At 29.4% G+C, this 6,200-nt stretch overlaps 1 long non-coding RNA gene across 1 annotated transcript; it reads left to right on the top strand.

Annotated features, from left to right (window-relative positions):
* Positions 1-246: 246 nt before the first annotated feature.
* Positions 247-2,937, top strand: LOC107823877 (uncharacterized). Its single transcript, XR_001656729.1, has 3 exons — positions 247-947; positions 1,543-1,833; positions 2,783-2,937. It is a non-coding gene; the product is annotated as an uncharacterized LOC107823877 (long non-coding RNA).
* The last annotated feature ends 3,263 nt before the right edge of the window (positions 2,938-6,200 follow it).

Raw genomic sequence — 6,200 nt, forward strand, 5'->3', positions numbered from 1 at the left:
GAAAATGCATTTTCAAGTAAAATTGAAAAAATTGATAATATATGGATAACCAAACATTGTTTTCAAAATTGTTTTTGGAAAAAAGTAAAAATTTTGTATGCCCAAATGGACTCGTAGCGTCTCCTCCCCTTTTCTTGGAATTTCATCCTTTCTCTCTATTCCTTACAAGATCCTAGGATGGAATTCTTCGAGAAAGCCAATCTGTTAGGCTAAAAGTCTACCATGCAAAAATAGTAGATTAAAAGATGGACCTTCTTTTTAGGAAGTTGTTTGGTGAATAGATTTGAGATTTGCTGAAATTTTCTTTTGATTAAAATTGTAGCGTTACGTGAATATGTCCTTGTTTTTGGAATTTCATCCTCATTATAGAATCTTAGGATGGAATTCTTCGAGAAAGCAAAATCCATCAGGCTAAAAAGCCACCACGGGAAATTCTTACATGCCAATTCCAATCAAGAAACAGTGCACCAACATCGTCATGGAACATCTAAGACTGCAAAATGGACAGTTGAATTTCCTAAAGGAATCAATAATAATGTTGTACGTTTGAATAGTTGTTATGGCAAATATCTAATGGCCACAGATGAACAATTTCTTCTTGGTGTAACGGGTCTTAAAGTTGTTCAAAGTTTGCCCAAAAATTTGGATTCCTCAATTGAATGAGAACCTGTTAATGTTGGATCTTTAGTGAAGCTCAAAACAAAATATGGGAAATTTTTAAGGGCAAATAGTGGATTACCCCCTTTTAGAAATTCAATTACACATGACATACCTTATAGACATCAAGATTGGATCTTATGGGAAATAGATATTATTGAGTTACTGCCCGGCGCAACAATAATAACAACTATATCTCAATCCCAATCAAGTAAAGAGTTACTGCCCGAACCACAGAAAAAATTATTAGATGGTGATTTGAGCTCATCTTTTCGTCTTACGTTTTCCAGGTAAGATTCATAATCAGGTTAGTTTTCTATATACAGCTAAAGCTAATGTCTAATATATTGATCACCACTTTCTTATGCCAAATGAAATGTGGTTAATTTCATGCCATCGAATTAAGGGTCTACTGCAAAGAAGTCGTAAAATTATATTTTGTAACCAGAAAAATAAATTAACTATCCTTTTCGCTCAAATGAAATTATTGGGAACTCATTTAAGCCAGCCAATGCTAAATATTTACAGCTAATTAAGCTGACACATGATAAGATAAGATTGTCAAATAAGTATTGTCACGTCACCAACACTAGAAACACATTTACAGGGCAACACCTATGTTATTACTTCCCCATTTCTCCCATTTTTACCCTAGTGTTATTCATATACGTTTTTCCAATAAGAATTATCAACATATATAAGATCGAAGTTGAATTTAACTATATATGTGTCGATGACATGGCAATGCTTTTACAATTTTATCTTATGTGGTTGCTTAGTTGTTATTACCGGTGTTGAGTTAATAAATTTCTGACAATTCTTATTTAAATGTATATTTCACTTTTATATATATATTGTATATAACTTAAATTCATTAACATGCAGTCAAAATTTGATGCTGCTATGACAAAGCCCGAAGGTCGGCTGATCTATTATTATGTGGCAGATGAGAAGGGAACTGTGAATGATGAAGTGAAAGGACCTTCATTTCAGTTCAAAGGGCAAGTGCTAGAGGAACTAACTCAAAAGTTAGAGGAAGAAACAGGGCTCAAGAATATTACATTGTGTTTGCGCAACAAAATAAATGGGAATTTATGTCCTCTTAAGTTAGAATTACCACCCAACAATGCAACCATGGATGTTGTGGTAGTACCTTAGCTTCATCTGCATCTAAAGGTTAGTACGCTCGACCTTATCTTAACATTTAACAATGTATTTTATTTATATATATGTTCGCGGTGTTAAAAAAAATTATGTACGCGATTAGTGTTGCATAAATTATGGATTTAACTTATAGACATTGACAATGCAAAGAATTTCCTTATTGCATGTATTGTAAATAGATGCGGAGTTAGGATTTAAAGTTTATGAGTTTAGGATTCTAGTTCTTTTAAGTTACTGGGTTCTAACTTAATAATTTGTACATATTTAATAATTTTTTAAGACATATATAAGATTTGGACCAAAACTATTGGGTTCGGCCGAACCCGTAGCCGAAGGGCTGGCTTCGCCCCTGATTGTAAAATGTCCAGGCAGGATATCTATCTTATTGTATTCAAGTGACTAATTCCGCTTATCATAGATTAGTTACTTGTAGTTAGTTTTAGATGACCTGATAGAATAAAAATTCTACACTGTAAATATATGAAAATTAAATCCTTAATCTATTATAGCTGGTTATTAAATTAGTACCATTATTAATTAACAGGTTATAAATTAATTATCTAGATATTAATATATTATGCTACCTTTTGGCTCCTTGTTTGGAAGGTTTAGCTTCTGTTAGATCGATAAGAATATAATAGTCCTCGAAAATCATCTTTGTTACTGTTCAATTTAGGTCAAACTTGGCTTGTACATATATCATGCGTTTCAACTTATATATACTGATAATGTAAAAAATAATTTAATCGCTTTTTTTTTTTAAAGTTACCCTACTAGACTCAATTGTAAAGTTGCCTATGTTACAAGTCAATTTTAAACTAATAGAGTATATAAATTCATTACACAATCGAGCATAATCTCTTTCTATACCTGTAAGGCTGTACGTATCTATTGATGTTCTTTTCTGTGGCTTTGTTAGCATCTGAATAAAATGTTTTTTTTTCTTTCTCCGAAACTGCAGCAAAGAGAATAGGTAGCAGATATTCCCGCGTCCAAATGGTCGGTGGTCAACATTCTATTCATGAAATTTTGCCATTACAAGCTATCATGCATGTGAATTCACGCTGAAACTGTAAATAATTTTTAATTTAACCTTTAACTAGTTACTAACTGTTTTTTTCTGGTTACTAATGTGTATCATAAAGATTTATTTATAACTATTTTAGAAGATATTTGATACCCATTTTTGGCTACTACTAATTTGGATTCGCTCCAAAAAGTCTCATTTTGGGGTAAAACACTCCCAGTAAAAAACGACTTTATTTTTAGTATACGAAACTCAAACAAGTTTGATTATGAATGGAGGGGTACTTACCACCCACCACAACCGTTGGTGTGGTAATTATCTTATAAAACTTGCTCGTGTAAAGTAGGATATATACACAATAATTACGTGTTATATGTCGCTTAAAATAGCTCATACAGTATTAATATAGAGGGGTTAAACTCTTTATGCATTAGTAAATCAAACTTGAAAGCCATGAGAATATATGTCTGGACGCGCCCCCACGAAAAGTTCCATTACTTTTTTTTTTTCCATCAAAAAAGTTCCATCATTATAAAGTGGTGAATATGCGAATTTTTTTCGACTAACTATGCGGCTTCACAGGCATTACGCTTTAAAGGTTTCCGTCTTTTTTTTTTATGGAATATTTTTTTTTAATTTTTGATTAGCATTGAAGTTCAGATTAATTTGAAATCGTTCTGTGTGAGTTTTATTAAAGAAGAAGTGCTTTTTATCAAATTTCTTTTATTTCTGCAACTCAAACCTTGTGATGTTTAATCCGAGCAACCTATTCATCTTACCACATATTTGATGGTGTGGAATACATATATACATATTTTGAAATAATAGATGGATATACCTTATTGAAAGAAAAAGTAAAATAGGGATATACTTTGTATCATCTTATTGCGAAAGGATGAATCAGCCAAAAAAAAAAAAAAAAACAAGGAGAGGGAAGAAAGACAAATGCATGATTTTCATTGTAGGAGTATGTATTTAGTATTTATACTCATTGGTCAGTGCCTTAAAATTTGATCTTAATTATATTAGTTTAATACTACCGCTAGTCATGTAATTTGTCCTTTTAAACTGAAATTATTGTAAAATATTTAATAATTTAGAAAAACAAAAAAAACATTCTTTTTGCAAAATTCACTCTTAATACTTCAATTAGCGAAATGTTTATTTCGATATTAAAAATAGATAAAAAGTAATTATAAAATATTCTTATAATCAACATTATCAGATATTTTTTTTTATTAAAGATGAGCAAAAATGTGAACTAACGGATAATATAGAACAAAAGGTAGTAATTACATGACATGAAATAAAACAAAATAGTTAGTATGTTTTGGTGAAAAGAACATATTTTTTTTTGTTAAGAGCTATAATTAAATAGTGCAAATATCATAAAAGCATCATGATTATATCATGTGCCAAAATGCATAAGAACAACTTTATAATCCATCACCTTTTTTCAAGTGAACTTTGATACTACGAAAAAGGACAGTCAAGCTCTATGATATTGATAGTGACATGGACAACGTAGCACTTATATATCGTTTTATAAGCTTTTCAAGGTCGATCCAAATGTCCAAAACTTTTCACGTTTTTTCTCAATTTTTTTTTTTGGATCACCTTCTAAATGTATATTCCAAGATCCTATCATCCTAATACCTCCAGCCAATATATTGTGTTTGTCCATTATCCATATGTCACCAAATCACATTACTTTATCATAATTCAAAAATAATTGAAATAAAAATATCCTAATTAAATTATAAAAAATATATACTTCTATAACAGAAACATTTAATATATCATTAATTGATTTTGGGCAAAGCAAAGAACATAAATAAAAATACATAAAGTGGACATAAATTAGCTTGCAATTGCACTATAGTTGATTCACTGACACAATTGTGCTTTTCTATTTTACTTAGATTTTAGCATCATAATTTTTTTTAAAGAAATTAATGAAAATATGTTTAATTATTTCCTCCGTTTAAAAAATTGAACATTTTACTATTTGGAAAATCAAATAAGTTTTTTTTTGCAAAGAGTTTTTAAATATTTTAAATTGTTAATTATTACAATTTATAATATTTTTATATAGTTTTTTAATATATAAAATTTATTTTAATTTTTTTTTATAAAATTTATATCCAAATTAACATAAAAAATTAATTAATTTCACTCTCGTACTTCGAAAACATTCAAACAAATATCTTCGTAAGGATGAAGACCAGTATTTTAAAAGGCAGAAGCATAAGACGAGACCTTTTACTTAACGTAGAGTGAGGTATAAGCCCTGAGACATGGGGTATAAGCCCCATGAATCATAAAAAAAATTAATTTATAAATTAATAAAATAGCATATAATCACAATAAGTATATAAAGCACATTAAAAGCTTAAGAAAATTAAAAAATTAAAAAAACTCACAAAAATAAAATATTTAGCATTTTTTATAAATATAAATAATGCAATAGCGTTAAAGTTACTATAAGATAAAAATCAACTATCATGTCTTATCTTTCAAATGATTAAAAAATTATAATATTTTAAAAAATATTATCAAACTACACAGTCTATCTCTCTAAATGTTAATAATCAAGAAACTTCATCAATAATATAATTTTAAATATTATTCCACATGAGTAAATATAAAATTGCTTTCAAATAACAAATAATATCTATAGTAAGTAAAAATATAAATTTGGCTATTCAAATGATATTCACTCTCTTCTGATATTCTCAATTGGTAAATATGCAATACTATGTCTCATTATTTAATTGAGTTACTCTCACTTTTTTATATTTCTATGGATGAAGATAACTTTAATCACTTAGGGGTCGTTTGGTTGGAATACGATTTATACCGATATAAGTTACGCCGGTATAAGTTATATTGAGATAAGTTATGATGGAATTGTTGTTTATTCATTGTTTGGTATGTTGTATTAAGAATGACAATTGCATAATTTCTAGGAAGAAGGTATAAGTTATACTGGTGCTAATTACCCCACCTTCTATAAGGTATAAGTTATCCCGGTGTTAATTTAACACCGGGATAACTTATACCTGGTTTGCTAACCAAACAGAATATTAATGTGGTATTAAATTTTTATGCCACCCTTATACCTACTTATACCTCATACCAAATGACCCCTTATTTGTTAAAGAATTTTGAGTGCCAACAATACCAATTAAGGGATTTGACGTATACTTTGCACTAGAAACTTTTAGGCGAACCGCGAATGGCGAATATTAGGCATGTTTCGGGCATACAATCAGACAATTAAACTCGCAAAATTAGGCTCTATACCTAAGTCTCAACGCGTTTTGATAGTGCCGCCAAGCGAATCCCAAGT

Source organism: Nicotiana tabacum, chromosome 22 (genome assembly GCF_000715075.1).
Source record: "Nicotiana tabacum cultivar K326 chromosome 22, ASM71507v2, whole genome shotgun sequence".
In the NCBI taxonomy this organism is placed as follows: domain Eukaryota; kingdom Viridiplantae; phylum Streptophyta; class Magnoliopsida; order Solanales; family Solanaceae; genus Nicotiana; species Nicotiana tabacum.